Source organism: Cetorhinus maximus, chromosome 19 (genome assembly GCF_964194155.1).
Source record: "Cetorhinus maximus chromosome 19, sCetMax3.hap1.1, whole genome shotgun sequence".
NCBI classification, from domain to species: Eukaryota; Metazoa; Chordata; class Chondrichthyes; order Lamniformes; family Cetorhinidae; genus Cetorhinus; species Cetorhinus maximus.
Window position 1 is genome coordinate 45,167,014 of NC_135897.1, and position 24,775 is coordinate 45,191,788.

The 24,775-nt window shown below is 42.1% G+C and overlaps 1 long non-coding RNA gene across 1 annotated transcript in view; it reads right to left on the reverse strand.

The window, feature by feature from the left end:
* Window positions 1-570: 570 nt before the first annotated feature.
* LOC144694182 (uncharacterized) overlaps window positions 571-24,775 on the reverse strand; it is a 100,817-nt gene continuing 76,612 nt past the window's right edge. The window contains exon 3 of the long non-coding RNA XR_013579670.1: window positions 571-615. This is a non-coding gene — a long non-coding RNA (uncharacterized LOC144694182). The remainder of the gene's footprint in view (window positions 616-24,775) is intronic.

Genomic DNA, 24,775 nt, shown 5'->3' on the forward strand with positions numbered 1-24,775 from the left:
TTGTATAGCCCAAATGTTACTTGGCTCTTATCAACACAAACCTGGATGCCACCCAGGTCTTGCTGCATGCAGGCATAGACAGCTTCATTTTCTGAGGAATTGCGAATGGAGCTGTACACTGTGTAATCATCAACAAACAGCCCCACAATTATGACTGCATAATTATCATTTAGTAAGCCAAACCATGTTCCAGCATTTTTTGAATAAACACCCAAGACAACAAACATGGAATAGATAGAATTTAATAGCAATAATGGCATGGATTCCTATTCTATGCAACATAGATTTTAGGGACTGATAGGGATTGGATGAGCTTGAGTATGGCATCATTATCTGACAGCATGCTTAATGAGCATATGTAAATTTTTGTTGCATTTATGTATTTTTTTTCTTGTACTTGCTCATTACATAACTCTAAGCATAAAATGATCATTTGTGTGCAACTCAAGTTATTCACAAGCAATTTATCTTTGAACTTGCTTAGCAGGGAGTTTTGGTCATCATTTCTTATCTTCGGTTTTGTCCTTCTGGCATCAGTAACATACACTAGTCAAAATGATAGCAATGATTATCCATATTCTTTATAGTAGGCAGAAAATTGTGTGAAAGTAGACACTGAAAATGAAAAACAAGTTAAAACGTGTGTGACATTACTGTGTAAATTTATAAAGAACATAAACGGCCACCACTAGAATTTTTAAAAAATAATTCTTTGACAGTAAGACTGCTTGTTTATAATTTTGTTTTGGCAAATTGATGTTGCATACCAGCAGACTTTGCAGTATTCTCTATTCATAGATTTTCTTTTTTCCTGGAAAAGGCTACCATTGTAAATTACCTGCTTCATGATGAGTTATTCTGCTTTCACTTTAAAAGGTTGGTATCAATTAGATGCACGTGCTTCAATAATTCTTGAGCGAATTGTTATGATGCATTCAGCTGCTGGCTCAGTGACAACACCCATCTGGTTCTTTGCCTAACTCTACCCTGTCCCCCAGTCAGGAGAGGTATGACTGAAACTAAACAGAGTACACCTAACAGGGTTATTGAGAAAGAAGATGCGAAGTGGGTCCATTTGCATAGCTCTTTCAAAGAGCTGGCATGATGGGCCGAATGGTCTACTTCTACATTATGATTCTAATAGATGATTCATGAAACAGCATCATTATTCAAGGGGTAGAGCAGTACCCATTTTTGATTGAACATTCATTATGGTGATAGTGGATAGGCATCAACATACAGCCAGCCTACAACAAGCTGAACAGCTCATGTCAAATCAAAGATTTTAGCCTTACAATACTAAATTTAAAGGTGGATTCAAAATTTAATGAACTCCTGGATGGATAAGTTCATTTTTAGGATTTGTGGCTTTTCCACTCCTTCAACATCAGCTTCCGTCAATCATTATTGCCAGCCTTATAGAATTCCTTCCTTCAATGCCACCTGCACTGTCTCCAAAATTCTCCTTCCAACTTTGATTAATCTTCATTTCTCCTGACTCTCCTTTTTTTTCCGTCTACTAGGTGATCCCCCATTATCTGCTGTCCCATAAAGGTCTTTGATACACTTTTTTGTATATAATGAGCACTATAGAAATGTTTTCTGTTGCTATCACTGTAGCAATAGGTAGTATTTTTACACTGAATTATGGTTCCAAGCTGATGGACTTCGGTAAATACAAATTCAACTACATTTGCAAGCCAAAGGTATTTCAATCATTGTGATGATGACATTCCAAGAGTGAATTTAAAGTTTGTTATGTTAATGCTACTGGAGGTATTTTATAAGTCTCCATGTTGTGAGAGAAGGGTAGAGGTGCAAATCTTCAGGGAAATCAGAGAGATGTGTAAGAACTATAGAATGGTATTATTGGGGGACCTTAATTCACCAAATATCGATCAAAATAATATTAGAGTAAAGTGGAAGAATGGGGAGGAGTTTCTGAAACGTGTTAAGAAGAACTTACTTGACCAGTTCTTGGTCCAGCTAGGAAGGAGGCATTGCTGAATCTCGTGCTGTGGGAATGAGCCGGGCCAAGTGGACGAAATGTCTGTAGGTGAACCACTTGGGTAAGAGTGATCATTGTATCATAAGCTTCAGATTAGAAAGAGAGAAAAGCAAGTAACAATCTAAAATAGAACTTCTAAATTGGAAGATGGCTAACTTCAATTGGATGAGAAAGGATCTAGTAAAATGGAATCAAAGACTGAAAGGAGAAACTGTGATGGAGCAGTGGCTAATCTTTAAGGAGGATATGTTTCATGTTCAGGCTATGTATATTCCAACAAGCGTGAATGCAGGGGAAACAATCCAGAGCTCCTTAGATGACAAGGATGATGTTTCATCATAGAGAACATGATGAAACAAAAAAATGTATGATGCATGTCAAGTGAATTGTTCAAGCGAGAACCAGGCCAAATATGATAAGTTGAGAAGGGAAGTGAAAAGGAAAATAAAACTGGAAATAAGATAATATGAGAATAGAATGGCAGTAAACATAAAAGGGAACCTAATAATTTTCTGGCATGTAAATAGTAAACAGGTAGTAAGAGGTGGGGTGAGTACTAGTTGGGACAAAGGAGGTGATATATGCTTCAAAGTACAGGGCAAGACTGTAACACGGAATGAATTATTTGTATCAGTGTTTACTAAGGAAGAGCATGCTGACAAAATATTCTTAGAAACAGAGATGGTAGAGGTAATGGATGGGGTGAAAACTGATAGGCAGGGTGTACTGGAAAGGCTGGCTATGCATAGAGTGGATTAACGCACCTGGTTCAAATGTCTTGCATCCCATATTGCTAGAGGGAGTTGGGGTAGGAATAGCGAAACGGTTTGCCATAATATTCCCCAGATATGTAGGAAGTGCCAGAGGACTGGACGGTGGCAAATGTGGCACCGTTGTTCAAGAAAGGACCTTGCTAGTACAGGCCAGTCAGTTTAACATCAGTGGTGGGTAAAGCTTTAGAAGCGATAATCAGGGGAAAGAAATCAACAAGCATTTGGAAAGGTTTGAATTAATCAAGGAGAGGCAGCACGGATTTGTAAAAGGCTGAGCAATGGTTAAATTTGTGGAGGTGTTTTACCAGATAATGCAACACCTCAGGTCTTGCGAGTAAACAGGCCAAAGTTCAAATTAGTACTTTGTTGGGTACATAGCAGACGATGTACTGACCAGACAGGGCGTGAACAAAGAGACAGCCTCCTACAAGAATCTCATCAGAACCTGAACCATACTTCAGTATTTGTAAAAATATCGTCATAGAGGTGACATTTAATCAGCCCAGTCAAAAACAGGTTGAAGAGATTGACTCCATCATTAATAAATTGTACCGTCTGGCTGAAAATTGTGAGTATGGAATACTAAAAGGCCAGAGATAAAATGGTCTTTGGCATTTTAGATGAGAATCTCTCTGACTGCTTACAATCTCGGGAAGATTTAAATTTAAGCAAAGCTGTACAACTGACCAGACAGGCCGAGGAGTGGAGACAGAATAATTCTTTTCTCAGCGATTGCGAAAGAAATTTCCCAAGAACAGCCTGATGAAGTTGTTCAACTTGTGGGTTGTAAAAACAAAAGCATAGCGAGGCAGCAACCAGGGAAACACCCTGAAATGGTGCCAACCACCACTTTCCAACATCCCCACTGCGGCAGGAAGAACTTCCACAGGCGGGAAGAATGCCCCACCAGAATTGCACAGTGCCATGGGTGTGGCGAGTTAGTTTATTTCAAAGTGGAAATCTGTTAAAGGAACCTCCATTCAAGAACCAGTCTTCATAGACAAAACTCCACCCCTACCAGCACAAGAGGACATGGTAGATCTTTCATGTCTCTTCGAGGTGAGGCTAAATACAGCAGGAGATAGACCTTAATTTGCTCTTTCGGGAAAGAAGAGGATGATAACCGAGATGTTATTGATGTTGATGATTTGTCACAGGAGGAGATCCTGAACCTTGCTTTGCTTTTTGAAGACGGCAAACATCCTGATGAAGTTCCAGAGATATTCAGGCCCACTGAGGAGTAAGCTCACACCAAAGACAGTGTGCAAGCTGAACCACTGCCTACATATAAAAAAAATCCTACAGTATTAGCAGGACAATTGTCATTTTTTCTTCAGAATATTCTTTATCCTTCTATTTGTCCATCTGATTCATTCTTGGATGAAGCATTACATAATACTTTGTTTGTTGCAGGAATCGAAGTTTGTAGACTCTCTGCAATGTACAAATGTTCACAGGAGCTGAACAAGCTTCATCCTTTCAAGCAAGAGCAGCCAGCAGTCCAACCTTTCCCCAAAGTGCCAAGAAGGGAAAGAAAACATCACCTTTATACTGTGGATCAGAAGCAGAAATCTCTGTCTGAGGAGGCCAGTGTCTTCCAAGAAGAGGAACATGTAGCACATACCTTCTACACATCCTGAAAGAGAGCTGAGAACACAGTCGGAGATTGACACCACTGGTGCAAGAGAATTTGGGGGGAGGTGTAAGGGGATGTGTAAATAATAGTATGGGGATAAATATTTGGGGGCAGATGTAGAGTAAAAGGTTAACTGTAATGTTAGATACTGAGCATGTGCATAGGCAGCTATGTCACCCACTGAGAGGTGTTGTGTGAAGCATCTCAGCCAGTAGCTCCAGCTATGTCTTGCTTTCCTCTAACCTTAGTAAGTAGTTAGCATTTTAATAAATGGTTTAGAACAGAAGACCATTACCTCCAGCAACATCTCTTCTCGAGAAGGATGAATCCCAATAACAGACTGTCACCCTATTTGGCCTTTTAATTCCCATGTTAGCCAATATTTTTAACAGTTTTCTTTCCCCAGCTGCTGCTTTCCTCTCCTTCACATCTGCTGTCAGCACACCTCTCCTTAAAAAAAAGGACCCTTGACACCCCCATTCCTTGCAAACTACTAGCCCCATCAACAACCTTCATTTCCTTTCCAAAGAACCCAGTGTTGCAGACTGGCCATCTAATGTAATCCATTTCATTTTCAATTCTGCTGAAATCAATAGAAAGCAAAATCAACAGCTTTCTATAAAGGGCAGCCGAACCTCAGTGCTAGTTTGACATCTGGACAACAAGTTGAAAATCTACCCCATTATATTCAAACATGCATCAGAGTTGATTTACCAATTTTCCCATTTTCAGGAACAGATGAATTACCAATCAGATATTTTTGACATCTTTGTTGTATTATATTATTAAAGGGAATGATCATCAAGCTCAGTTTAATATCCTTTTTTAACACAACTGATAGAGATTATTAGTGTATATGCACTTTTTAGTATTGCATCTTCAGTTCTCTTTGCATTTAAACCTCACACAGTGAAGGGGATCAATAGAAGCTTTGAAAATTAATCCTTTCACTGTTGTTTGCAACTAATAATACACAACCATCATCAGGTTATATCTTAAAAGATCAATTTCATAGTCCACAACAAATAAAATCATCTGAGTACAAAGGTAACATTAGAGCACAGATTCCTTTTTCTAAATCTGGAAATCAAATATCCCGTGCTGCAATTAGGACTGAGAATGTTAGGTCAGACAAGAAAAAAAAAGCAACGTGTTAAAAAAGACATTTCAGTAATTCAATCAGTTCCAAAATGATGGCCCGGACCTTCTGATGGCAGCAGCAGTGAATGTTGAGACATTCGGCATTGTTAATGTAGGCTATCCCCTACCCTGGATCAATTACTTAACCCTTGTGGTTGGGAGGTCTACTCTGGATATCAATGACTCAATGTAAGCTTTACTTGTGTTACAAGCAAAACTTTTATTAACCTAAATCCTTTAGCATATAAATCGATATCAATGTAAAAATACTGATACAAATATCTGCTAATGTATTTTCACAATGCGGTTGCCTGGTTTCTTGAGAGACAGACAAGATCAGATGGTCAAACTGTCCTGTAACTCACGTTGACAGCTGACTAGGCTATCCTCTCTTCTGACTGCAGCCTCCTGACCCCTTCTCCTCCACCTGATGAATCTCTGTGGCAATGCCTCACTCCTCATGTCGGGACAGGAAGGCCCTGCTTGAAGGACAAAAAATGGTAAGATCAGGCTTATAATCTTGGTCAGCAATCATCACTATGCTTTGCTGCTGACCGGCAGATCTAAGCCAATCTCTTTGTTTCAGCATTTGATTGACATTGATTTCATGGCTAAGTGAAATGACTTATGGCTTTAACTGTGGCTAAAAATAAGCAAATACATATCACTTTAATTTTTAGCACCAAATGACAAAAATAAATGAATAAAAGCATTTGAAACTGAAAAGTATGATTTAACAGCAATAACATTTAATGCTATATATCCCTGAAGACATGCCACAGCTAGTTGCCAAGTTTGAGAGGCTAACACCACTTAAAGCTAGTCTGCACTACTTAAAGGGGAAGTGCATTCTGGCTGCAGCAGATGTTGGACGTGGCTGGAAAGAGAGATTGACCTTCAAGAAGACAGACTAATGGCACAACAAGGCAGAGACCATACCCAAGGTTCACAAATGCTACGCTGGAGAGCTTGGTACAGGAGGTGGACAGGGAGAGGGATGCCTTCTATCCACAGGGAGCCAGGACAACCTCCAGACAAATTCTGAGAAGGCAATGGGAGAACGGATAGTCATTGCAGACAATAAAATCACTACAAGCCTGAGGACCTGAATGCAGTGGTGCAAGACATTCAATGATCCCATACAAGTGGTCAATCAAGGTCATTGACTGTATCTTTAAATGCCACATCCCACCAACTGCATCACTAGTCTCAGAATCTGTTCAATTCACCATCCCACTTTATTCACCTATCACCAATCCCTATCAATCAGCTTCATACCTAACACTCATAGCTTCACCTCACCTTCACACACTTAGCACTGCTGCAAGCCTTGCACACTATCTCACAGTTTGCACACACTGCCAGCTATTCAAAGATAACAGTCACATTAGTCAAGCAAATTGTAACATCCTTAATGATACACTTCCCTCTCATTTGCAGAACAAGGTGGTGTACAGCCAGAGGCTGCAAGAACTAACCACTTCATGTACTCAAGCCCATCAAGAGACAATATTTTCCATCACTGGAGTGACCAAAACTGATGCCATGGCCAGCATCATGAGTGAAGCCATCAACAATGATGGTATCCTCCTACCTAATCTTCCTTCTCACGCCCCACAATCTTTTCTGATCTACAAGCTGCAGATGGTAAGCATGCACCTTTTAATGTCCCCTCCCTCTATCACCACATCCATATCCTTGTGTCTTTCCCCTTTCAGATAGCCAAGATTGCCTCTAATCAAGCTATGTTGTAAGAGCAAGAGATGGAAGAACAGAAAAACAATGAAGAAGAAGAAATACCATCACTCAATCTTGCACTCTCAGCCACCAACTCAGATACTGACACTGAGGCAACTTTAGAGAGTAGCTTAGAAATAGGATATGCATGTGGGGAGGCACTGGGCACAGCTGGCTTAAATGTAGAGCAAGGTACAAAGGTAACACAGGTGCCATCTTGTTGGAGGGAAAGAATCATATGAGTTCTGCAGAGGGCTCAGATGAGAAGTTCAATGGGACAGTCTACAGGAGAAGGCTGATCAGGAATGCGCACAGAAATGCTTGGTGCATTGTTAGACCTGCTAAGAAGGCTGTGGTCATTGTCAAGTAGCATGGAGGAGTCTAGCACCAACTTGGCACAGGGCTTTGTGTAGAGCTTGGCGTCCATCCTCTCCAGTGTTAAAGTGATGGCCAACTCCATGGGTACACCTGTGGCTATGGTGGAGTGCCAGATGACCAATGTCTTAGCTTCCATTGCAGCCCAAGCAGATATTGCCCAGCGTCTGCTTGCTATAGTGGGAGTGGAAGCTTAAACTCAGATCATGCAAACTGAGCTAGTTGCCAGGCCAGCTCAAACTGCTGCTACAGTTGCAGATACCAGTGTTCAAAGGGACTTACAAGGTCTCACAGCAGCCCAGCAATCTGTGCCGAGGCATGGCTCTGTGGGAAAGTGGCTTTGTGGAGCACAAACCTACTGTCCTCTCTCAGGATGACAGCAATCGTACATTCATCTCTGCCACTGCACCAGTGCCCTTGCCATTGCCTGTCAACCAGCCACCCAAGGCTGTTCTTTAGAGTGGAATTAGGATTGCCTTCACTGGGACAACAGTGGGTAAGTCGATTACAACAAGCCCAGCCAGAAAAAGGATAGGCTGGTTGCCTCCTCCCTTGTTCATCCTTCTCCTTTGTTGTTCTCTGTGTAACTAGCCATGAGGAATGCCCCCGAATGGTGCCACATCAATATGCGAGAGACCTCCACAAGTCTAGACATGCACTCTGTTGAATATTGCAGGAGTCCTCCAGAGAAGTCCAAGCAAAAAAAGCAATGTTTCATCACCTCAATAGTCCACTCAATCACATTTCATGTTGGCAGCATGGCTTTCATGGTATGCACGCCAAAGTCATGAGCCAAGTGGTCAGCAGATAATTCTTGTTGCTCAGTAACCATTTTCCTGTTTCTCATGGGGGCTCAAATGCAGTTGGCACAGTGGGCTGCTGCAGAATGAAGACACCATCACTGCTGTCAGGATACCAGATATTGGCCTGCAGAATGTGCTGCAGATGCTCGCATACCAGCTGAGGCATAATCCCTTCTGGTTGCATACATCTCAGAATTGACCTGCGGTGCCTATAAATCAATGTGCATGCAGCCAATGGTACTCTGCAACATGGGGAAGCCTGCAATCCTTGTGAAGCCACACTCTCGCTACATGTGCTTCTCTAAACAAGAGAAGTTGAGATGTACTCCATTCTGTTTGCATACAAACCTCTGTAAACCCCCTCTACAACAGTGAATGGCAAACTAGGAGATGTTTGAAATATCACTTGCTTCAGCCTGGAAGGAAACTGACACTTAAAATTCATGGCCATGGTCACCTACATGGCCACTGGTAATACTGTCCTCACTCTGCTTTAAGGCCGCAGTAGCTGCAGCTGGTGACAGATTTCAGTGAATACCTTCTTAGTAAAGTGAAAACGTCTGACGCACTATTCCTTGCTGAGGTTAATGTAAGGTAATTGTTCCCTGAAAAACCAGGGTGGATAAGGCCTCCCATCAAAAGCCATTCTCCCCATATCCGACTATTTCTTCAAGCAGCTTGCTCTCCTCTTTGTCATCTCTGCTCGTTCTTCCTGTCATGCTACTAGCCAAGGGGACAGAGGCACTAAAGTACCCATGACTGGAAGCAGATGATCTGAGACGAATCCTTGAAGTCAGGACCAAGTCCTGACTTGAGACAGGCCACTCCCTGTAGACTTCAGCAAATTTAAATAATAGTACAAATCACTACATACCTCCACAAACTCAGCAACAGCTTGTAAAAATCACCCTGAAGTAGTTGACAAATAGCACAGATGGTGGACGGTGGGGGCTGGGTGGCGGGGGTGGGCATTGCTGCTGCTGAATGCATAATATTGAAGTGTTAACTAGAGCATTCAGATAGAAAATAGCAAAGCCGGCATCAAATAAGTGTTAAACACTGATATCACAACCTGCCTACTCTGCATACTTCCAATAGATGCACCTTTGCTAATGCTTTCAACAAAATGGCGCCCAGTGGGCCAGCACCAGAAATGTGTGTGCGCATGTGCTGTGGATACCATTTTGAAACTGGAAATGGCACCCATTGCACCAAAATTACAGGTGCTACACCATGAATTTTGCACAGCCATGGAAATTTTTCAAATTGGTTGGATCTAGTTTACTCCTTGGTCCAATAAGCTAATTAAAGTCTCATGGATATTTAGTAACCTTCTACTGAATCATGAAATTATACTATCCTCCTTTAATTTAATTTAATGTTTTTGACAGATCAGCTCTTTCATGTTTAGCTTGAGTGCATTGCCTAAGAAACTACATTTTTTCTCAAGTTAGAGCGATTATTACTGCTGTGCTAATAGATCATGAAGAAACTCCGGTTCATTTGTTAATCAATTTTAATATATTTTGAAAAATGCACATTGTTCATTGCAGTTGACTAGATTAAATTGGCTTGTAGTGGTATCAATGTAATTATGCAGATGAGAAATTATAGGGCCTTTAGTCAAATTCTTTCCTAAAATTAATGACCATAGAAAGGCATAGCAGGCTATTTCTCAGGATATCTATTTTATGCCTATTTTACTAAAGTGTATTTAGTATGAAGTGAAGTACCCTAAGGTGACCAAATTGTTCCTGACTGGTAAGATAGGGGTGATTTTAGAGTGGAACACATGTTTCCTGCACTAAAACAAAGGAGTTGGTATAGGATCTATGCTCTTTTAAATTAATGTGATGAACAGCCAGCAGTTAATGCACGTCTTACAGCCAGACACTGATCCAGAGGATTGGAAATATAGCAGGGCAAACTAATTCAAAATGGTTGCAGAAACTTAAAGGAAAGGTGTGGAAGCATTGAGAATGAAAAGCACCACCAGTTTACCGCATGATGTAAATTATTTGCAGCACCTACAGCAGTAAGTATTGTCAGATAACTTTAAAGGATAGCAGCATGACATCACTAGAAGGGGAGTATGTCATTCAATCCAGTCTTAGTTTCACTTTTGCTTGTGAGCAGAACACAGAACAGCTCTGATGTCTTCATGCTTTCTATCTTTGTATAAATGTTCTCATGTGCCTAATCTCAGTAAATGAACCCACAATGTGTTGACAGAATCCCTAATGAGCAATTAGTGCCTATATCTTTATAACAACACAGCATGGTGCTCAGCAGTGGTCAAGCAGCCTGGCAGCAAGATTAAGTACAGGTATAACATGGTGAACAGCCTTAGATCATGCTACATGAAATGAGAAGTCCCTTGACATTTTGGTCAGACTGCAACAATAGCACAGCATCCGAGAGTGTTGAAATCACAGTGTGTTGACTACACAGAAAAGCTTTGAAGACACAGTGACAGGATAGTGTTCAAGCAAAGAGCAGGTAAGCAGATGGATCCCCAGCAATCAGTGGATGGGGAAGGTCAGTGATTGTGGCTTGAAGGGGGAGGATATTGCTGGAGGAAGCGGTGATGGGGTCAAAAGAAGCCCATGTTTTTAATGCAATCCTTCACCTCTTGGCTTTCTATTCAGGCAAGTATTTTTACCTTTTCTGGTAGGCTGGCAGTGGTCTATTTAAAGACTGTTGCTTAAGCTTTATGTCATCCTTGATAGCTGCATTCAGGGCAGACCAATTGCATAAAGGGAGGGCAGAGCATAAAATAGGCATTAGGCCTCTTAATAGTAGATGGGTGAGAGTGCAAGTTTGTGCATGTTCGCAAGTGCGCGTTGGAAAAACTCCCTGAAGCAGAGAGCTGTTTCAGGGAGATGAAGAGTTTGGAACATTAAAAATAAAGATTTTTAAAATGTTATAAAACATGCCCCCTTGTGACTCTGTCACATGAGCAGGGGCATGTTATTAATGAAATGTTAAAATTTACATTTTATTTTTATTTGCTGTTGGAAACCTTATCCCACCCGTAGATGAGGTTTCCTAAAAATTGCAAAGGCCACTTGGCCTTTCTGCCTGCCCGCCAACCACAAGGTTGGACAGGCAGCAAAAAATTCTCCCAATTATAACTTTAATGGCCTTAATAGACCTCTTAATTGTCGGCGGGCGTGCTGCCGACTCCCACGTGCACCCGCCAACCAAAATATCACGTGACTGCGCGATGACGTTGGGATGCTCGCCCGATGTCATCGCGCGTTATTTTACGCTTGGTCGCGTGTTCTCCCGACGAGCATTATATTCTGGCCATGGATTTCAGACAGTTTGACACATAGCTGCTACCATTCTAATCTCTCTCTTTTCATCTAAAGAATCAAGATGTGAATTTGTACGAAAAGTGTATTTAAAAAATCATTTATTGATTTGAGTAAAGAAAATCACACCTTACCTTTTTTAAAGATGTTGATTTTCAAATTAAAACAAAATGTGCAGCGTTTTTTGTTCAAAATACCTTGCTTCTAATAGGAAAGAGGAAATTTTTACAATTGTTTACTGGATAGTGGCTTCTGCTTTCTTCGCTATGGGCTCAAGAGTGGATAATACATACCTATAAATTATGTATCCAGATTTATTTGAAGAATTCAGTGAAAAAGCCTTGAAATTCCATAGCTGTCCTCCTGTTTCCCACTGTAGCTTCAGCAGGGGATTGGCATAAGCCTCAGAGAAACAGCATAATGGGCTGAAAACGATCCCCGTGTTGAAATTGCTGGGGGAGATCAGGACAACTCCTCTTGCTTTTTCATGGGCCTATGCTTTCTGCAGGCTTTTTCTCACAACAAAAGCACAGTGTCCAAGACTACATATTTTTAAATGCTAAGATTGTGGAAAAAGCTGCAATAGCTGTCTTAACTGTGAAGCAGATCTTTTTAAATCAAAGAGCAAAATACTGAGAATGCTGGAAATCTGAAATAATAACAGAAAATGCTGGAAAAACTCAGCAGGTCTGGCAGCATCTGTGGAGAGAGGAAAGGGGAGTTACCATTCCGAGCCCAATATGACTCTTCTTCGGAAGTTTCAGAATGTTGGACTCAAAGCGGTAACTCTGTTTTTCTCTCTCAGGTGCTGCCAGACCTGCTGAGTACTTTTTCCAGTATTTCCTTTTCTCTTTCTAAATCTACATGGTTTTAGGTGAAGGGTTCTCAAAATTCCCACATTTTTCATATCATCTACAAGGATATGACTTTCGGACTTTTATGGCAGAGGACCCAACTGCGAGTTAAGTGTAGAACCCTGCAGACAGGAGGCAGCCCATGAAGGCCTGGGACTGGACATGCCCGGGCTTGTTGAGTGCAGTGTGGATTGTTGCCTGTAACCAGACAACAAGAGGAGACAGAATACGCATTCTTCTCTTTAAAACAATCAACCCAAAGAAAGACTTCACCTTACACAAAACTAAAGCCCATCAAAATCTTGCATAAATAATCGCTACTAACTACTAAGGCAGGAAGGCCGCAACCAATGCAATTATGCGAACCCATCAATACTCCACATATAGAATGGCTTTCAGTTCAAGACTAGTTACGGGGACAGGAAGATAACGATAAACATCATGCGAGCCCATTAAAAACAATGAGACAACAATCACCTGAAGAAGCCCAACTCAGACAAAGAACAAACCTTGATTTGGTGTCAGATAAGAAATTCAAAAAAACAGTATAACTGGGCCACCAGTGACGAAGGTGGAGCTGACACAGGAGGGTGAGCAGATTTTGGAGCGGTTGAAGCAGAGTTTAAGCAGGGGAGAGGTAGCTGAGCCAAGTGGAGGGAGGAGATCTGGAGGTTTGCACGCCCGCAGGCAACATCACGGCGAGGGGCACGGGGTGGCAGGCTCAACCGAAGACAACAAGGCCGCAACCGCAGCCCTCCACGCAGATCAACCACCCACAACCGCGCTCTCCACCCAACTGAAGAACCTTCGCAGATTCCACAGACCAGGACCACATGGGGACGGCAGGCCCTAAAGGACACAAAGAGTGTACCCCAAAACTACAACCGGCTTACCTGGCTGGATTTCGAACTGTCAAGGAACCCTGGTTGGTGAGCATGATCCCTGACCTCTCCTAGTTCAATTAAGTTTTGTGGGTGGGACAAGGATAAGGGGATTAGTAGCGTGATTTTCCCTCATTATGCCATATGTTCCCCATTCTTAACTAAGTGTACTTTGTAGGTCTGTATCATCTCAGTGTAAATCTAATGTTATAAGTTCATTTGTGACTTCAATAAACTCAGAATTTTTTTTCTTGCACCAAAACCAGTTGTCTGCTGCACTTTGTCACAACCCACAAATAAGTCCAAGGTCTAGAACCCAGGGAGTGGGAGCGATTCGAAACGCTCAGAAGTTAGAGGTGAAGCTGACACACACCACCACCCCCTACAAGGAGACAGGTCAGATTATATATTTGAAAATGTTGGCATTTCAAGACTTTTGATCATAACTATCCAAATGAATTCCAGAAATATTTTAATATACCATGTTATTTTGTCATTGCAACTGAACAAAATATCCATTATTACCTTTTCACAGATTTCTAAATCTTCCATAGTTGAGCCATTTTCTTTTAGTATAGCTTTGTCATCTTTAAGCAATAACTATATGTATTTCTAGACATGTCATTGTTCCTGATAACGTCACTCCTTTATTCAAGCACAAAAGGGCTTGTTAGATCCCCTCTTATATTGATCTATGATGATGATTATGGTTATCATCATTATTGAGTCATGAAAAATACAGCAGAAATGATTGTCATGGGTTTTGCACATTGTAATATCTTGCTCGATCAATATATTCTGACATTCCTAGTTGATGCTTTTGGAGAATGAAAGATTTTCTACTTGTACATGTGGTGACAATACTCATTATTCCTAGCATGGTTGTAATATGCCATCCACTGGCCCTAGTTTCATTTGTATTCCCAGCATGCACAATCTGAATTTACAAGAAGTGAGGTTGCTAAATTAGTTGAATTTTCTGTCAGTGAAAATTATTGCTGTAAAAATTAAAGTCATTCAAATTAGATTAATAACCAAGCAATTAACAATTGCACCATGCATATTCTATTAATTTTTAAAGACAGCATATATCAGAGTGAAGATGAAAGCTAATTGCATCAGGCAGATAGTGGAACAATGTTTTGTCAAAGGTAGTTAGAAGTTAGAAGCAACAAACTATCTTTTTTAAGATTCTGTCCAATTGCTTGAAAAATGCTTCTACTATTTTATTTAATTAGCAAACAATTATAAAGTGACCAGCAACTGATTAACAACCAATTGAAGAATGTTGGAATTACTTTATTTATCAGAAACGTCAATAATGCATGTTCAAACCCTGAGAAGATGTACAACATAATTTGCTTTCTACTTATGGAATTATGTTTAATTTTTATCTAATAAAGATTGTTCAATACCTAACAAAAAAGCCACTTGAAATCTCTGTGTTTATTTTCATTTTCACAAAATACTTTTAGAAAATAGCATGCACTTTCTGTTACTCCATTCATTTTTGTAATTTATTTATTCTACTATCCATTTCAATGGCATAACATGATTGGTGTATGCAAATATAGGATTAGTAATGCAGGCCAACGTTCCAAAAAGCAACAAGAAGAACTTAACCACAGTATGTAATATAACATCTACAGTCATAGGACTGGATTTTATGGTCCTCTGCCCTCTGTTTGAAGGCAGGGGCTTATAAAAAGCAGCATGTGGCCTGCTGTCAACCTGTCTCCCATTTTACAATGGGCAATGGAGGCATCAGGTGGCCTGCTCACCCTTGGGCCCATTGAGACCTTTAAGTAGCCAATTAAGTGCTTCATCTTGTCCCTGCCACTATTTTACCCATGGCAAGTGGAGGCCCAGGCCAAGCAAGTAGCCCAGCTGGTTTTACTGGGCAACCAGCCAATCAGAGGCATCCACCCCCCCTACTACCCGTCCTCCCCCTCACCCAAGGTCATACCCCTCCTCTCCTTTAGCCCTGAGACATTCCTGGCTTCTCAAATCCGGCTCACATCTTCCTCATTCCATCGTAGGGTCTTGCCAACCTGGGTCCATCAATACACCGGACTTACCTTCGGTCCAGCTTTCATAACCTCCTCTTCTTCAGGTTCCGGCTGTAGTACCAGCAGTGGTCACCCCCTCGAACATGGTGCTGCTGGCACAACAGAGCTCCTGGCTAATCTGATTGGGGATCTAGCCAGGGTAAAGTGGAATCAAAGTTTGACAAGCAAATCTGTAACAGAACAGTGGGTGAACTTTAAGGGGGAGATGTTTTAGGTACTGGCTATGTACATACCAACAGGATGGAAGGGCAGAGGAACCAAAGCTACTGATCCTTGGATGACAAGAGAGATAGGGAATATGATGAAACAAAGAAAGAAGAGATTGTATGATGTATGTCAGATTAATTCTTCAAGTGAGAGCAAACAAAATGCAATAAGTTGAGAGGAGAAGTGAAAAGGAAACTAAGACTGGCAAAGAGAATATGAAAAAATAATGGCAGCTAATATAAAAAGGTACAGTAACCAAAAAATCTTCTATCAGCATGTAAATAGTAAGCATGCCATAAGAGGAGGGTGGGTCCTCTTAGGGACAAAGATGGCGTTATATATTTAGAGGCACAGGGTAACATTAGAATACTTAATGAGTACTTTGTAGTGGTATTTACTACAGAAGATAATGCTGACAAAATATTAGTAGAAGTGGAGTGGGTAGAGATGATGGATGGGATGAAAATTGATATGCAGTATGTAGCAGAACAGCTAGCTATTAAGGTTGCCTAGTCTCCCCGAATGGCTGGGAGTCTACTGGGATCGTCATCAATCTCCTGGTGGCTATTGAAAGCAATTGAGAGATTTTAAAACAATACTTTAAGCAAATAAACTAATATAATGCACATAATTTGTACATAACACCTTTCATTGTAAAATGGTGATTTGATTACGCGCACGGCAGTGTGATGACAGAAAAGGTTAACTGGTACTGACGTGTACCTGTACTGCATGCATGAATGTCTGTACCTGTTTTTTCATGCCGAGTGACTTGAAGAGGTAAAAGGAGCTAGCACTGCTGCTAAAAAAATTACATAACTTTACTACTAAGGGCATATGGAATTAGTCCTAGCTGATTTAAAAAAATAAACTATTGCTTGAATTGGTGAGAATTTATGCAGCAAATTTTAGTTGGTATGGCACTGGGTTTGATAGAGGCCTTGGAGTGTTTTCCTCTCTCACAGTCCCTTAGATCCTGCTCGCACACGCCACTAGCTTTCCATGATTTCACTTCCGCCGACATCTCCCAGAATATGCCCAGCCACCGTTGGCAACTCTACTGGCTATGCTTAAAGTGGATAATCAACTGGTCTATTTGGCTTGCATCCCAGGTTGCAGGTAGAGATAGCAGAAGGGCTTAAATGGACGGCAGGCCTGCAGGCGTCAATTAGGAGGCTGCCCGCGGTAAATTCCTCGAGCCAGTCCTGCTGCCGGCAAGTGAGGACTCAGAACCCGCTTTTCAGCTCGTGTCAGGGTGCCAAAGCCCGCAGTAAAATTCAACACTATAACTCTGTAACTCCATCTGCAGATAATCAGGAAAGCTTCAGTGAAAGTTTAACCCATGGTTCTGTATGCTTTATCAAGCTGGTGTGCATTTTTGCCTGAGAAGGGCAAGACCTACTTTGAGTGAGCCGAGAATCATGGCGGACAACCCATTACCTTTAATTCCAGCTGAGCATCTATATGAACCGACAAACAAGAATAAAAGGTGTTTATCTGATCTTTGAAATAGAGTTTGTCGGGCCTTGCAGAAAAAGCTGCCTATATAAAGCTTGCAGATAACATCTTAAAGATTCAGTTAACTGGAATATTCAGTGTTATTGAATCATGGTAAATTAATGTAGTTCATTTTACTTAATTATTGAAATACCTTTATGCTCAATGCTCTTTTTATATGCTTTTAACCATAAAGGGAACTCTCAAAAACACTGGATTTCATCATTGGAATTTTGCTGGCATGAACTCAATGGGACGAATGGCCTCCTTATATAACCACTCTACAATTTTATGATTCATTCACAAAATGTCTGAAAGCATTATGCTTAAATGCTCGTTTTCTTTGATGATGAGAGAATTGATTAACATTAACAACTATTCTGTATTTTTTGCAATTTTGGCAGAAGTTGAAGCCCTTCATATTATTCACAGAACTAATTAATGTCTAAATTAATCTTTCTTACATAGAGCTGAGTTCAAATTGAGTACATTCATTTTTTTCTTGTGCATAATTATCAGGACACTGACTATACAAGACTCTATTAAATGCAATAGCTTGTCCTATTATCATTGCTTGGAATCTTGGTTGCCTGGATATTTGCCTGCCTGATGATCTACCATTGTCCCCATTCTATTTTATGAAATCAACTTAGGCTGGGTAGGCTGCCAGGGGTGGCTAAGCCACAAATTTGGAGCTTTCCCCATTTGGGGCAGGAAATGCAGTGCTGGTGAGGGATTTAATCACTTGGAACAGCTTAAAAAGGCAGGTTTGTAAATCTTTGCAAAATGACTGACAGGTCTGCTGCAGGTCATGTAACTTTTTTCAGAGGCTGCAGTGGAAGTGTTGCTTACCAAATAGTAAACAGGGACCAGGCACTTTTGGACAGAAGGCCTTCAGAACGGAATTGTTCAGGCACACTGGAAGTTGGTGGCTAGGACTGTCAGTAGCAACCCAATTGGCAAATGCCAAACATTGGGCTGAATATAACTTTCTCTATGTAAGAGCTTTAATGACCTTAATTGGTCAGGCAATGTAATAGGAGCCAGCCAACACACACAATCCTATCACAGGTAACACCGAAGAAGAGTGCCAGAAAATGCCTAAGACATTATCAGCGGGATTTTCCACACCCATCCACTGCTGCGATCTTCTGGTCCTGCCGCAAGTCAATGGGCTTCTGGTGGAGGCGCCACCTCACCCTCAGCGGGATCCCCCCCCGTCCCGTGATGGGACCGGAAAATTCCAGTCTCCACGTCAGGCATTGCTACCAAGGGAAAGCATGATGCAAAGGATGATGCCACAGTGATCAACAGGGAGAGGCGGTGGTGTAGTGGTAATCCAGAGACCCAGGGTAATGCACTGGTGACTGGGGTTCAAACCCCACCGCGGCAGATGGTGGAATTTGAATTCAATAAAAATCTGATCTAATGGTGACCATGAAACGATTGTCATAAAATCACATCTGGTTCATTAATGCCCTTAAGGGAAGGAAATCTGCTGTCTTCACCTGTCTGGCCTACAGTAATGTGGTTGATTCTTAAATGCCCTCTGAAATGGCCCAGCAAGCCACTCAGCCGTATAAAATGGCTAAAAAGTCAGTAAAAAGGAATTAAACGGGATGGACCACACATCATCAACCTAGGCACTGGAAACAACAATGGCAAACCCAGCCCTGTTGTCCCTGCAAAGTCCTCCTTACTAACACCTGGGGGCTTGCCCCAAAATTGGGAGAGCTGTCTCACAAACTATTCAAGCAGCAGCCTGACATAGGCATATTCACAGGATCATACCTTCCAGGTCATGTCCCAGACACCACCATCACAATTCCTGCGTATGTCCTGTCCCACCAACAGGACAGACCCTGCAGAGGTGGCGGCACAGTGGTATACAGTCGGGAGGGAGTTGCGCTGTGAGTCCTCAACATCAACTCTGGCCCATATGAAGTCTCATGGCATTAGATCAAACATGGGCAAGGAAAATTCCTGCTGATTAACACGTATTGCCCCCCTCAGCTGATGAATCAGTACTCCTCCATCTTTAACACCACTTGGAGGAAGCACTGAGGGAGCAGAATGTACTCTGGGTGAGGCACATCAATGTCCACAAGAAGAGTGCCTCGATAGCACCACTACTGACCGAGCTGGCTATGTCCTAAAGGACATAGCTGCTAGACTGGGTCTGCGGCAGGTGGTGAGGGAGCCAACAAGAGGGAAAAACATACTTGACCTCAACCTCACCAACCCGCCTGCCGCAGATGTATCTGTCCATGACAGTATCGGTAGGAGTGACCACCGCACAGTCATTGTGGAGGTGAAGTCCCGTCTTCACATTGAGGATACCCTCCATTGTGTAGTGTGGTACAATCACTGTGCTAAATGGGATATGTTTTGAACAGATCTAGCAACTCAAGGCTGGACATCCATGAGGCATTGTGGGCCATCAGCAGCAGCAGAACTGTACTCAACCACAATCTGTAAACTCATAGCCCGGCATACCCCCACTCTACCATTACCGTCAAGCCAGGGGATCAGCCCTGGTTAAATGAAGAGTGCAGGAGGGCATGCCAGGAGCAGCACCAGACATACCTAGAAATGAGCTGTGAACCTGGTGAAGCTATAACACAGGACTACTTGCATGCCAAACAGCATATGCAGCAAGTGATGGACAGAGCTAAGCGATTCCACAACTAACGGATCAGATTTAAGCTCTGCAGTCCTGCCACATCCAGTCGTGGATGGTGGTGAACAACTGGAGGAGGATGCTCCACAAATATCCCAATCTTCAATGATGGAGGAGCCCAGCAGAAGCCGATAAGGCCGAAGCATTCGCAACAATCATTACCCCAAAGTGTCGAGTGGGTGATCTATCTCAGCCTTCTCTGAAGCTCCCCAGCATCACAGATGCCAGTCTTCAGCCAATTCGGTTCACTGCATGTGATATCAAGAAATGGCTGAAGACATTGGATACTGCAAAGGCTATGGGCCTGATAACATTTCAGTAATAGTACTGAAGACTTGTGCTCCAGAACTTGCTGTGCCTCTAGCCAAGTTGTTCAAGTAAAGCTACAACACCGGCATCTACCCAGCAATGTGGAAAGTTTCCCAGGTACATCATGTACACAAAAAGCAGGGCAAATCCAACACGGCCAAGTAGCACTTGCTAAGCAATAATCTGCTCGCTGACGCTCAGCTTGGGTTCCTCCGGGGCCAGTCAGCTCCTGACCTCATTACAGCCTTGGTTCAAACATGGACAAAAGAGCTGAACTCCTGAGCTGAGGTGAGAGTGATTGCCCTTGACATCAAGGCAGCATTTGACCAAGTATGGCACAAGGAGCCCTAGCAAAACTCGAGTCAATGGGAATTAGGGGGAAAACTCTCCACTGGTTGGAGTCACACCTAGCACAAAGGAAGATGGTTGTGGTTGCTGGAGGTCAGTCATCTCAGCTCCAGGACATCATTGCAGCAGTACCTCAGGGTAGTGTTTTTGGCCAAACATCTTCAGCTGCTTCATCATAAGGTCAGAAGTGGGGATGTTCGCTGAGGATTGCACAACGTTCAGCACCATTCGTGACTCCTCAGATACTGAAGCAGTCCATGTCCAAATGCAGCAAAACCTGCACAATATCCTGGCTTGGGCTGACAAGTGGCAATTAATATTTGCATTGCACAAATGCCAGGCAATGATCATCTCTAAAAAGCGAGAATCTAACCATTGCCCCATGACATTCAATGGTATTACTATTGCTGAATCTCCCACTATCAACATCCTGGAGGTTACCATTGACCAGAAACTGAACTGAACTAGCCATATAAATACTGTGGCTGCAAGAGCAGGCCAGAGGCTAAGAATCCTTTGGCGAGTAACTCACCTCCTGACTCCCCAAAGCCTGTCCACCATCTACAAGGTAAAAGTCAGAAATGTGATGGAATGTTCTCCACTTGCCTGGATGAGTGCAGCTCCAACAACACTCAAGAAACTTCATGCTCTCCAGGACAAAGCTGCCCACTTGATTGGCACCCCATGCACAAACATTCACTCCCTCCACCACCGGCGCACAGTGGCAGCAGCATTTACCATCTACAAGATGCACTGCAGGAATTCACCAAGGCTCCTTAGACAGCACCCTCCAAACACATGACTACTACCATCTAGAAGGAAAGGGGCAGTAGATATATGGGAACACCACCATCTGGAAGTTTCCCTCCAAGCCACTCACCATCCTGACTTGGAAATATACCGCCGTTCCTTCACTGTCGCTGGATCAAAATCCTGGAACTCCCTTTTTAACAGCACTGTGTGTGTACCTACCACTACCACAGGGACTGCAGTGGTTCAAAAAAGTAGCTCACCACCACCTTCTCAAGGGCAGCTAGGGATGGGTAATAAATGCTGGCCTAGCCAGCGAAGCCCACATCCTGTAAATTAATTAAAAAAGGAACAGTAAGTAAACTCAATATATGGGTTTCCAGTAAAATTATTAATACACTAATTGTTTTTGGTAAATTTTCAAAGTAGCTTTGATGGGGTGGTGTAAATGGAAACTATGTGAGTAGAGAGGTATTTGTAGATGATGGTATCTTTATGGTGGGAAGAGGGAATGATGTAACCAGGCCTATTCATGCAATGCTCTAATGTAGTGGTCAAGAAGAGATCTCCCACATCAAAATGGCTCTTGCACCCAGCATTGGGTTGTCCTCTGTATCTATTTTATGTTGATGCTTAATTGCTGCCTGGTCCTCCCTGTCCTATGTGCTTTCCATCTAAAGGGTGTATATTAGGAAGGCACCTTGTAAAACAGCATTGTCTAGCATGTGACATACCATCACAATACTTACTGATCTTCGGCAGGCTGTACATTGCACAGCAAACCCAGAATGATCTAGGCACCTGAAGAGAAGCTTCAAAATTCTAACAGCATCCTCAGTGACTGTAGTTGAAGAATGGATCTCATTATAGCAGTGCTCAGCTGGTGTGTTAGGAACGTTCACAGAAGCCATCAATGAAAAGAGAGCCTTATCAAGATCCAATTAGAAAGCTTTTTTTTCTAGGTCAAAAAGTGCTGGCATAGTGGAAAGCCTTAAATGAAGATATTATGGCAGCTGCCTGTAGAGTGTGCATTTATTGAGCTATTTGTATTGCTGAGCAAAAATAACTACATTATCTAAAACCCTTGACTTCTACTGCCTAGAAGGACAAGGGCAGCAAGTGCATGAGAACACCATCCCGACTTGAAAATATGTTGCCATTCCTTGGGAACTTCTTACCTAACAGCACTGTGGGAGTGCCTTTGCCACACAGACAGCAGCAGCTCAAGTTGGCAGTTCACCACCACCTTCGCAAAGAAAATTAGGGATCATTAATAAATGTTGGCATTACCAACGATGCACACATCCCATGAATGAGTTTTTTTTAAGATTGAGCAATCAAAATCCTTTCCCGTTGACTTTGATAGCATTGATCAAGGAAATATGTATGGTTACGTGGATGCCATCTGTAACTGTATGGGACTCTAGGGAATTTTGCTATTCTGTAAAATAAAAATGCCCTGTCAGCTCTCAGCTGCCCACCTGGAATGTTTGCACTAATCAAGAATACATCTGTGAATTGCCTTATAAAATATGTGGACACCTAAATGGCTAAAATTTTCCATGTCCTATTAGGAATCTGCATTGATCCTGTAGCATAAAAATCCAGGACATTTGTGGCACTTCAAAGCCAAGGACAATGGAGTATCAACAATGGGGGTGACTATAGATTTGGCTGCAACATGCGGTATAGCTGAATGCTGGTTTTCATTGCGAAGTAAAACATCCAAAATTAATGGTCCTTGGTCAGCTGGTGAGATTAGCACTTTAGGATTTAGTTTCTGGAGTTATGGAAGCAGCAGGTCAGAATCATATGCCCCTGTTGTACCTGACCAACTTGGTCTCAATTCATAGCTTCTCCCATTCTTCCTCCAAAGTTTATTTCCTTTGTGGAACCCATTTTAGTGACTTTTGAATTGAAAGAACGAAAAATTGGGAGCTTCACAAGCAGAAGATGCCAAGGTAGATGGTGAAGAAGTTGCAGCAAAACAAAAAAAAGGCTGTGAAACAAATTTTTAATGGTCCTTCCAAGTAGAAATTCTTGAATAGATTAGGGAGAGTACTATTGTAAAACCTGGCCAGATTTTGTTTTTTTATCCTTTCATGAGATACAGCATCGCTGGCTAGGCCAGTATTTATTGCCCATCCCTAATTGCCCTTGAGAAGGTGGTGGTGAACCATTGCTGACCATTGGTGTAGGCATTCCCACAGTGCTGTAAGTAAGGGAGTTCCAGGGTTTTGACTCGCATAACTTTCCTCTGCAGGGGGCATCACCATCAACAGGCAGGAATAAAAACGAACAGTAAACAGAGAAAGAAGATGAGCACAACCATAAAACAATACTTTCTTCAGAATGAATATATGTCAGTAATAGTCATTTAAGTGCCTCCAGTACTCAATTGTTAATGCCACACATGCCCAATGGACTTGCTGCTAGCCCAGCTGTGCATCTAGACACATGGATGCCACACAATTTCACCTAAACAACCTTGAACTGCTTCATACCACAAGAACTGTCAGATGCTTACCAGCATTAACCCTTAAAGTGTGAAGTCCAGGGTGTTTTTTTCCCCAGTGTTTCCCAAAAGAGAAAGTTTACTTTGTCTAGAAATTCATCTTGACTAGTAGCCTAAAATGGGCATACCATGTTGGCTGTATTTTATACACTCGCCAACATTCATATCCATTGCATTAATATCATCGCCCATTTTGTCCCACTGCCAGAGGCAAAACTCTACCCCTATTTCTCATACTTCTAATTCACTTCTCCTAATGACCCTTTCACACCGCCCCCCACCCAATCCTAGTGGGAGGAGTAAGTGAGGTAGATGACTGCTGAGTATCAATTTCTGCCCCCAGGAATGGATCTGGCTAGTTCTTTCTTGTGCCAGGTTAATAAGTACCCCTGCAAATACAGGCACCATAAGATTGCTGCTGAACTTGTATCTTCTATAGCCAGTTAAAAGAGGTGACTGTGAGAACAAATGTAGCTTTATCCTAAGAGATATTTCCATAATCTGTGCCAATTCTCAACATTCCTCTCTCAACACGGGCAGAGATGTTGTGAGATAAACCAAATGGTGGAATTAATATTACTGAAGCCAAGCATTACTGTTTCAAAACACGGTGACCTAGGCAAGTCAGTCAATAAACTGCAGACCAAGACGTGAAGGCCACAAATAAAATGGGATCCATTCACTTTGTAGCCTCCATTCATACTGCCATTCATACTGCTCCCTTTTGCAAAATGCACTCTTCTGATTGAACTACTTTGAACTAATTGAACTACTCTGCAAGACCTCCTTCAGTACAACCTCAAAGCTGTGTTACTGCACTAGGCAGTTCTCACAAACAATTTATCTCCCTCAGTTGCAGCACAGCTTTAAAGCATA